Raw genomic sequence first — 10,435 nt, forward strand, 5'->3', positions numbered from 1 at the left:
TTAACAGCAGAAAACTTCAGAAAAGTGCACTGGATGAGCAGAAACATTACATAATTAGTCCACACCCACGTATAAATGTGTCAGCCTCATTGTTGTCTCTCTTTATAATTGTGCTGATAGAGTACACACTTCTCTTTGAACTTGCCCGTGCTGCACTCTGCCCCAGTCACTGCACTCTTTTATGATATCTGTACCATTACCAGATGCACTGGACCTCTTCTACGGAAGACAGCCTCAGCTCTGTCTGAAAGTGGGCCACTGTTCATCAGGCCTTACTCTGACCCTGTTGTGCTCTCTCAGCAGTATCTAGTTAGTCCAAATTGCTTCTCTTTGTTTCACCATTTTCTGCCCACATCTGTAGAAAGTAAACAATGCAGTATTGTAATGAGAAATGGCAAGCAAGGAGAAAAGGGAAAGGATGAGACCTCGGAGACTGTAACCTCTTTGCTCCCGCTCACCCCACAACCCTCCACCCCTCCCCTCTCTGTATTTCTGTGTGCAAGTGAGAACAAGTGGACTGCCAAAGGGAAAGAGGTACCAAAAATTGCTTCTGTTGAATGCACTTCTACGCCTTTATTGCTTCCTGTAATTGCTTCTCTGAGAGGTAACTGGTCTTCTCTTGTCCATTTTTTTTTTTTTTTACTGAAGGATCGTACCCCGCAAACATGGAGCAAACCACACCTGAGTCATGAATCCTATTTGGAAAACAAGCCAATGTGAAATGTATGTAATGTGACTTGATACAGAGTCTGCAAGCGTACATTCCAACCTAGATTATAAAATTTAAATATCATGCAGTATATTTACTAGATAGATACAGAGATTTTGTTTCAAATCCATCATACTTGATGAGCATACCTCAGAGTAGCTTTCAGTACTTAATGTGAGTAATACTATAATCCAACTTTCCCAGATCCATACATCCTCCTCCTCTCGACTAATCTCTTGCTAGCATATTTGAAATTTTAAATCTGCAGCTTTATGCTACGAGAGAACAGTAGAGCAGATCACATTAAAATGATGGACTAAGGCTAACATCTTTTAAAGATACAGAAGGTCATGTACACCCTGTTCATATTCTTTGTTGTCAGTGTGCGCTTGTGTGGGTGTGTATGTGGAGTGTTGATGGAGCAAAGCACTAACACTGCGAGGGTTAGAATTTTAATCCCTATTGGGAGCAACGATGCTAATGATGCATGCACTCACTGCATGATGAATGCAATGGAACTTAAACACGGAGTGAGCGTGCAGTGGCATATGTTAAATAGCTAATTTAAGAGGAAATAGAGGTAAGCCCTCCAAGAATGGCTTCATCCTTGTCTCCAGGTGTTCAATAAGAAGGTTTTGTAGAACACACGGATATCCAGGGATTAGAGATTACTGTCACTACAGTGGATTTTCTTTGCTTGGAGACCAGAGAGGCAGCAGACTATGACTATATGAGGTCAGAAAAGATATGCAGGAAATATTGGGGTGGGGGTGAGAGAGTAGGGTTCTGTCACATAGCGTGTGCGTGTTTGAGAAGGTCAAAAAACAATACAGCCAAATAAGGTGCACACATGCTAATGTAATACGAGTTTTGTATTCAGTATTGTATACCAAGCCCCTTTTTGCAGACGTAGAATGCCAACCTGCCTGCATTCACCTCCAACAGGCTGAAAAAGAAACCAAATATCTCAAACAAAATGTATATAATATATGTGTAAATGCAATACACACCACAATTAATACTTGAATATTTCTCTTCACTGATAGTATATATGGGGTAGAATACAAATGTTCAGAGATTGTCACACTATAAAGAATCAAAAGTATACTTTTACAGACTGCTGTAAGTATTACAGCAGTCTGTAAAAGATTAAATGCTGAAAATTAATACCTGACTGCAATAAAGCTTTATCAAGAAAACTACTGATTTCTTTTCAGTCGTCTTCTTCTTAATCACACTTTATTTGATTATTAAAATCATTGTTAGTGTTCCTTTTTTTTTGTTTTTTGTTTTGTTCTGTTTTGGTATCATCCACATAATCACTCTAGAGCTCCGGTTTTGTCTGAAAAAATGTTTAAATGCATCCCTTACTAAGAGTGGAGCTAAAAGTGGTAGCCACAGAGAAGAGTATTGCAGTCATCTTGTAACAACAGAAAAAATAATATTGATGTGAATAAATAATTTGACATGTTTTTAAAAACATAATTACTTGTCTAGCATATTCCGTTTCTCAGGGATCCATTGCACAAGTTGCAGGTATCAGTTACTCAGCATGTGACAGTTGAGGCTGTTTTTATATCAAAGTACATCAACATAGTCTCACAAAAGATATTAGTAGTGAGATTGAAGAGATAATTAAAGGCAAATGCAGACAATGCAGCTCATACATTAAGTATAGCCTGAGGCTGATTTTCATCCATATTCCTGCAGAATAAACTGAGTTAGCTTAATTGTCATTCAGAAGTAACATGAGATATAATGCCACACTAGAGCTAAGGCGCAGTCCTGCTTATCTGTCTTATATCAGATCAGTGGTATTTGATAGATCATGTATGAATTAATAATTTTGACCTTTAATTACAGTCATCTAAATAAACCGGCTATCAAGATTCAGGCTTCCCTGGAAGCCATTATGAGCATGGCATTATAGTTTATGTGTGTACTTTCCCAGCTTTGCAGCTTAAATAATGGCAAAGCAGTTTGATGTTAAGGGGATACATCCACTTATAGTATTTAGCATTATTCATTGATTAAATGTCCATAAAATAGACATTACTGGACAAAGTGCACCATTGTATCTAAATTCATTGAAGATAATAGACGGTAAAATAAATATTTCAGTTTCAACAAAATCTACCACAGCACTCATGTATATTTATTCATGTTAACACTAGCTGACATCAGTCATGCGTATGCGGTTGCCAAGAATTTGCCACTAAAGATGCATATGCAAAAGCACTGGCTTTCTGAAAGGGAGTGGTGAGGAATGCAGTGCTAATATTTCAATACAGAAAAGGCGCATTAACAGCATTGACACTGTATTTGTCAAGAAGCTATAATTATTTGAGGCTTCTTAGCCATTGCATTGTTTAATATTTCTGTACATATTGTCATGTATTATCCCCAACTTGTAAAGCACACATTGTGGCTGTGTTTATGAATTACCCCATTGTGCAATGTCCTTTTAAGCATAATCTTTAATTTCCATCAAGGTCTCCATTATTCCCAATGAAACTCTGAGCTAATATAACATCAATGCAGTACAGAGTCCATTTGAACAATCTGAGGCTGTTAGCTCAAGTGGCTATATAATTTGAAATGCTACTACTGCTGCTATAAAACTATTTTATTATTTTAAATTATTCTTATGTCCTTACGACTGTATTATGTTAGAAACCATTCATAAAATGTTTGCATACTGCCCATAAATACTAAATAGGAGGACTTAAAGTAAGTTATACCAAAATGGGTAATTGATTGGTAATGTTTACATCTGTTAGGGTTCTGTGTTAGTATATGAAATACACTCATTCTATTGTATTTTCAGCAACTTCTTGGATTGTTTACACATATAGTCACACATAGTTTACTCATATGTCAATCAAGTCATATAAGACTCAAGTGAATATAGGGCAAACATGTTGAAACACAAAGGCAGCTTGAAAGGAAATTTTTTTTTTTATCCCCTATTGTATTTGCTCCCTGCTATGCAGGTAACCTGCTTTTTTAAAATGGGAAAATAAAGTGATATATTCAGTGTTTGAATATTTGTGTAATTTATTTACAGTAGTCTATTTACAGTAGCACATTTACACATTCACAACCAGATGCAGTCACTTCAGATTCTCTCAGTCCACACAAGAGCACAATGAATGTGCTCACCAAGCCTTTTCCCATCTGCTGCTCACTGGCAGATACCAAAGTGTGAAGCAGTAACTGCATAATTTGGATGAGTGGAAAGTACAACCCTGCTGTACCCTTAGTCAGAGTTGCATTGGGTGTGGTTTCTGATTCCAGTGGTAGTATTTTGATGAGTTGATGGAAAAAACTGAGCTTGAGCATTTGTGTGAGTGCATGCATGGCATGTTTATTTTTTATTGGCATTATTAGCATTGTTATGTTTTGTTGAGATTGCAAGGCCCAGAGTGAAAAACTGCAGCTCCCAAATAGTTTTCAGCAGGTGGTGTTTGCACATCGAATGAGTTCCACTCTCTTTTTGAATGCCTGGGAGCAACAATCTACCCAAGTCCTCTTCCTACATGCCTATCATTGTTGCTGTCACTCCCTTGGTTGCCTGTCACTTGCATTTTGTGTTTTAAAGCTGTTAATTTATTCATCTTTTTCGCCAGGCACACTGCATTTAATTTGTGATGAAGGAATTGGAGCAGGAGACAAAATGTTCCCATATTATGGTTACATAAAGCTCAACTTTTTTTGTATAATGTATGTATGAAGATGAGATGCCTCCTGGCTTCGGAGGCGTTAATCAACAGTTTTGCTGGAAAAAAAAGAAGGAAAAAAAAGGAAAATACTGTAAATTGCAACGCCTTAGATAAGACAAGAAGAGCACTGCAGTGCTCATTATACATACTCGCTTTCTGTGTGCTTTTCTTTGTTTTCAAAGACCACAGTTTTTTATAGTTTGCATGGAGTGTTTATATAATATGTTGTTTTTTATTACCAGTATTCTAAAATTGTTAGTCATGACAGTGAAGAACATCACTCTAAGAAATGGATTCTTTAGACCCATGTATAATGACCATAAAGTAACAACAAACATACACCAGCTAACCCTTTACAACTAGTCCGGATTCTGTCTCATAAGTCATTGCTGGGATCAACAATTAAGTGCAGTCAGACTATTGATCTTCACAGTACAATAGATTTATTCTGCTCTTTGTTTCAGTGTTGCCAAATCACCACACTCCTCACGAACAGGCTGGTTGATTTAGTCAGAAGAAAAAACAATCAAATAACATTTTTAGACAAGATTAAGATCTACAAATTTATGAGCTTTTGATACTGGAGAAAATTTGTGCTCATATTTGTCCAACCCCACACATCTGTTGTTTTTCAAAATGGGAGAAAAAGAGGGCTCATCTATCCTCATGTTTTCCTACTAAAGCATTGTTTACCTGATGTTTTTAATTGAGTTTTACTTAGGATGACAACACACCTTGACGTCTTGCACGTGAAGCATTAATTGAAGCAACATTCTAACATCTGCCTTAAGTAGATTTAAATTATTTAGTCTATTGCACATTTTGCCAAAGAAACAAATCACTCAACTAACAGATATTTTTGATTAATACATTTTTAGAAAGAATTTCATAATTACAAATGTTTTCCATTCAACTCACTGAAATTGCACATCCTTGGGGTCAAAGTTAGACAGGGCATTAAAGGAAGGATCCAAAAAAATACTGGTAGCTTCATGCCTAAACTTATTTTAGGCTGCTTCTGCACGCCACACTAATTGAATTTGTTCATGGAACATCAACTTTCCTATTTCCATAAAATTCAACCCTGCACCGTGATTCTCTCAAACATACATTTGAAAATCCCAAAGCACAGTGGAATCTGTCTTTGATTATGCTTCTTGGTGCATCGGTGTCTCACATATTTATTGCTCACTACCATTACAAGCTGCATCAGGAAGGCTTAAGATATTCCCACACAATCCCTAGACACCCCGTGGGGCTTATGCAGCACTTGTCGCCAGGATGAAGTGAGTTCACGTTTCTTTGATGAGGAAGATGTCAGCAGTGCAGTGTAGCTCTGCATATAACCATTGAGAAGACGGCACTGCTTACAGATCTATCCAGATCTACTGATGGTGTCTATTATAGTCAGCACATATATACACAGTTTCTCAGCATCCTGTGTCAACATGGGTAGTACTGTCTCCTTTGATGACTGCTGGCTATCACAAGTACACACATTACTGGACACATGCAGACTGCTGAGCTGTCGGATTGCTCCAGTCATGAATACCATCCCAACTGCAGCCAATTTAATGTGCACAAACCAAGCAATTTCTGAATTTCTGTGAGACAACGATTCAAAAGATGAATGTTTGGGTGAGTACACAGAATTCATCATCATGTCAAGATGCATAGGTATATGCATGGATTTTTTTTTTTCTCCTTTGTAATGTCTCACTTCTCAAATCAGATAGCTTGAAGTTGGAAACAGGTTGGCATTGAACATGTTGTTGAAATGTTCTCTGCAGTTTCAGACCTAATTCCATTCATTCCATTTCTCTCAGGTTGTTTTTAACATCTGACAGCAGCTTTGCCACATCAAGGTTAAAGCCATAAATTAAGAAATGGAAAAGTACTGTAAAAATGCCCATACAAGAAATATAGTCCTCTTTAAATTGGCCTTTTAAAAAAAAAAAAAAAAAACTTTGAAATTCATTTTTTCATTCACAGTGTCATGTCGGTTTTATTTTATTTTTTCCAAATTCTGCCATATATATATCTATATATATACTCCAGACTGAATATGTAATAATGGACTTTATAATCTGATGAATTTATTGACTAACTTTGGGGCTACTCCTGATCAAAAAATTTTTTAAATGTACATTGTTGAGAGGCATCACAAAAGGGTTTGAGTCGAGGGCTGAGTTACATTCAATCAAACCTTGGTTGACTAAGACTCTTCTCATTGTTAACACTTGGTCAGCTAATAGGGGGCAACATTAACTAATTTATTCACTTATAAAGTATTGTTTTTCATCAACCTAAATAAATCTACTTGGTTATATTAATCTGTCTATACTTTTTTGTTCTTTAATTTAACAAGCCATTTTACTGTGTAGATGCATGTTGCTCAGTGGTTTTTAGACTTCATACATTTATTCACTAAAATCAGGCTTGAGGATTTCAGTTGACATCATCAAAAGAGACACTTCACTTTAGAGCGCATACCTCTGCCAAGGCCAAACAATCCTACATTTTCTTTCACCAGATGCACATTATCAGCTGGGTCAGCACCAAATTGTACAAACTCACCTCTGCAACATAAATGTGTCTGGGATTCTACATCAAGATCCATTCATTGTTTACTGAGAAAGTGATGGAAAAGATGTTGAGAAATGCCCTTGCAATGTTTAAGAAAATGATAATTGATTCCTGGATCCACCCCTTTAACCACCAACATTTAATGGGTTCTTTGCCAGGCCCAAACCCCATTCCTCCACCATGTTTGGTGAAAATCGGCTCAGTAATTTTTTATAATCATGCTGAATTTTCCAGATATGAATGCATGGATGGATCAGTATAGAGGGCACAGAGTTTACGTGAGGCCCTCAGGTCAGGTTGTCCCTAAATCTTATGAGAGGAGGCAGTCATGTGACTCCTCTGGCAATGGCAATATCTCTCAAGTGATAGGACTGGAGACAAAGCTGATAACAGAAGACGTTGGATGGTCCGTAACAAACATCTCTCTTTTATGTAACCAGCAATATGAGCATGTGTGAATCATACTTGATTGTTATGTTTAAGGAACCAATAGAATGCCCACACATACTCTTTGTGCCGGAGATATGACCAAACATGGGTGTGAGTCGTTTTCTGGGAATGTGGAGAAAACTGTGTAAAGACTAACCACAAGGGACCTTTCAGGTAGAATTGAGGTGGCATCATGCAATTGGTACATCTGCAGACAACGTGGGTCAGACAGGTGATAGTATGTTTAAAATCTAATAATGCTAACTTAATTCAGTGTTGTGTTTTCATTAAATATTAAGTTGGAGAAGTCAGTTAGGTTGTGAAATATATACAGGGCAGGAAGAGACTAAATTCATCGTACTGAAAAGTAATCAGAAAGTAATCAAGTGTGATAAGTTATGATCAACTAATTAAAACCATTACATTTCTCATTACTGTTTTAAGAGGGTAATTAGTAATCTGTATCATATTACATTTCAAAAGTAACCTTCACAACACTATAAACAAACAAACAAACAAACAGACAGCATAACCTCCTTGGCGGAGGTGATGAATGCTATTTTAAACATAAAATCCAGCCTGTCATTTTATAGCTATAGCCAGCCCCACCAGCAGTGCACTTTCATCATGCAGTGCAGGAACAAACAATTTTCCAACACACATATTAAGAGTGCTTGTCACATCACCACACATTTCAGGCCCATTTTCCACTTGATGCAGTGTGTCTGCAGTTGGTATGGGGGCAGTGGGTTAGACCCTCTCAGCTCTATGTACTGATGTGCACCCAAAAAAAAAAAAAAAAGTTGACAAATGGCTTTTGATGGAGGCAGTGAATGGCAGGCTATATTCCCCCAGTGCTCTCTAGAGTAGCCAGCAGAGCATAGCATTAAGTGAGAGCTGTGCATTGCTTACAGACTGCAATGCTGCAAACACTGACGGTTGAAAACTTGAGTATAAACAAGCACCAGATCTATCTGAGATAGATCTCCTTTATTCACTGTAACCACAGTCAGAGACTCACTAGTATTTAGTGTGTGTGTTTCTTTTGGATTTTCAGCCTTGGGTCATTGGTGGCTTGCTCAACTCCTTGCTCTTGCTCTCTGATTTATCATGGTGGAATACACTAGGACCTCCCCCACAGGCTCACAAGCCACAATACTCCCTGAAGTAGCTTGGGAGCAGTCAAACAAGCCCAAACATTTACAGACACAAGTCCACTGAGAAAAGGAACAAAACAAACTGTATCCATCTGAAATGTTTCAACAATGAGAGAAGTAGCTACATTGTTGAATATGTGAGTCAGTCTGTTATGTTGTCCAACCAACCATACTGTGTCTGCAATATGGGGGAACACTAGTAGACTAATCAATCAATCAATCAATCAATCAATCAATCATACTTTTCATACAAACAATGTAACACTAAGTGCTTTACAAAATAAAAGCAATTAAAACAACCACCACCCCCATCTGCACACAGAGCAATAAATTACTGAGTCATAAATAAAAACAATAAAAATAAGACAAGGCAACAGGAAACACTATCGTGAATCTCATACATTTTCATTGAGGAAACACCAAAGGCTGGAAAACAAAAATAAGGATGTGATGAGAAAGAAAAAATAATAAAATACTAAAACAGTGGAGATGTAGTGAAGTGAATAAAATCAGAAATAAAAGGTAGATATAGAATAAATATCCAGAAATAAAATGTAAGGTGTTGAAAGTAAAACAATCCAGAAAATAAACAGAGGAAAATGACATTCCGGTAAAACAACCTAAAATGTATGAATAAATAGAAAACATATGAATAAAATTCTGTAAAACCCAGACTAAAAAGGTAAAAAATCTGTACAGTGTTACATGAAACCATATAGATGATTTAAATGCTCTAAAAACCTGTTAAATGAGAGGAGGGTCCCAAGTGAAGCACAATTTCTGTTCAGTATTTGTGTTTCTTCCCACTGGATTCCAGTGGGTGGGACAAAATTTAGATAATAGAAATGTCAAATACATTTGAGCACCAACCAGGATTTAGTGTTGTCTGTTGGTAACTCTTACATTCAACACTACATGCACATCAGTCATGTCCATCCAATTAAGTCTTACAGTAAAGATCTTGTGTTTGAGTAAATCCAATTCACACATTACTGAAGATGTTATATTGGCAACAATACATTTTATAATAGACTTTTAATAGAAACAAAAATTAAAATTTGAGATAGTAGTTGTCTTTGTACGTTGTAAACAACTTTTTTTTTCCAAATCTATTTTCTATATTTATCACGGCCTCTGTTTGGTTATTATGTTTAGGATTTGATTCTACTTAGAGAGTATACAGTAAGTGGTAGTCTCTACTGGTCAGCGGAGGCAAATCTACATCTACAAAAATGTACAGCACAGCCTGGACCTTGAGGCTCCAGTCCATTCCCCTGATGCAGCTTTGCTACGCTTCATAGCTCTCCAACGCCAATGTGTCTTACAAAAGGATTGGAGCAGAGACACAAGATGAGCATGGCTATTGGCATGTACTTTCAGTCCAGAGGTCAGAGGGAATTGAGGGTGTTATGAGTGATCCTGGTCCGGGTCACAGAGAAATATGACGCACTCCCCTCCAACAGCATGTCTGCCAACATCAAGCAACACTTTTCTGCTCCAAAACTCCAAACACTAAAGAGAAAAGAGAGATTTAGCCAGAAGAAAGTGAAAAATTAGCGACCTATTTCACTCCTGGCTCTCCTTTAGAGGATTGTGCAGGAATCAGCAGATGTTTGAGAGAGCAGGGAATATACTGTAGCAGTGGACGGAGCAGTGGCCACAGATTGTCCTAACAGCCCTTGGAAGAAGGATAAAACGTAACTGTTATGGGGGATAAAGACACAAAGTACAAGGTTTTTAAGAAACTTGTGCTCAGGTGGAAAGTTAGATACACAGTGGACACAGGAACAGTGTATTTCGCAAGTTTGGCAAACTTTACTGAGAGTGCGGAT

The sequence above is a fragment of the Seriola lalandi genome, unplaced genomic scaffold (genome assembly GCF_002814215.2).
Source record: "Seriola lalandi dorsalis isolate HSWRI2012SDOR001 ecotype SW California unplaced genomic scaffold, Sedor1 jcf7180002052034, whole genome shotgun sequence".
Taxonomy (NCBI): domain Eukaryota; kingdom Metazoa; phylum Chordata; class Actinopteri; order Carangiformes; family Carangidae; genus Seriola; species Seriola lalandi.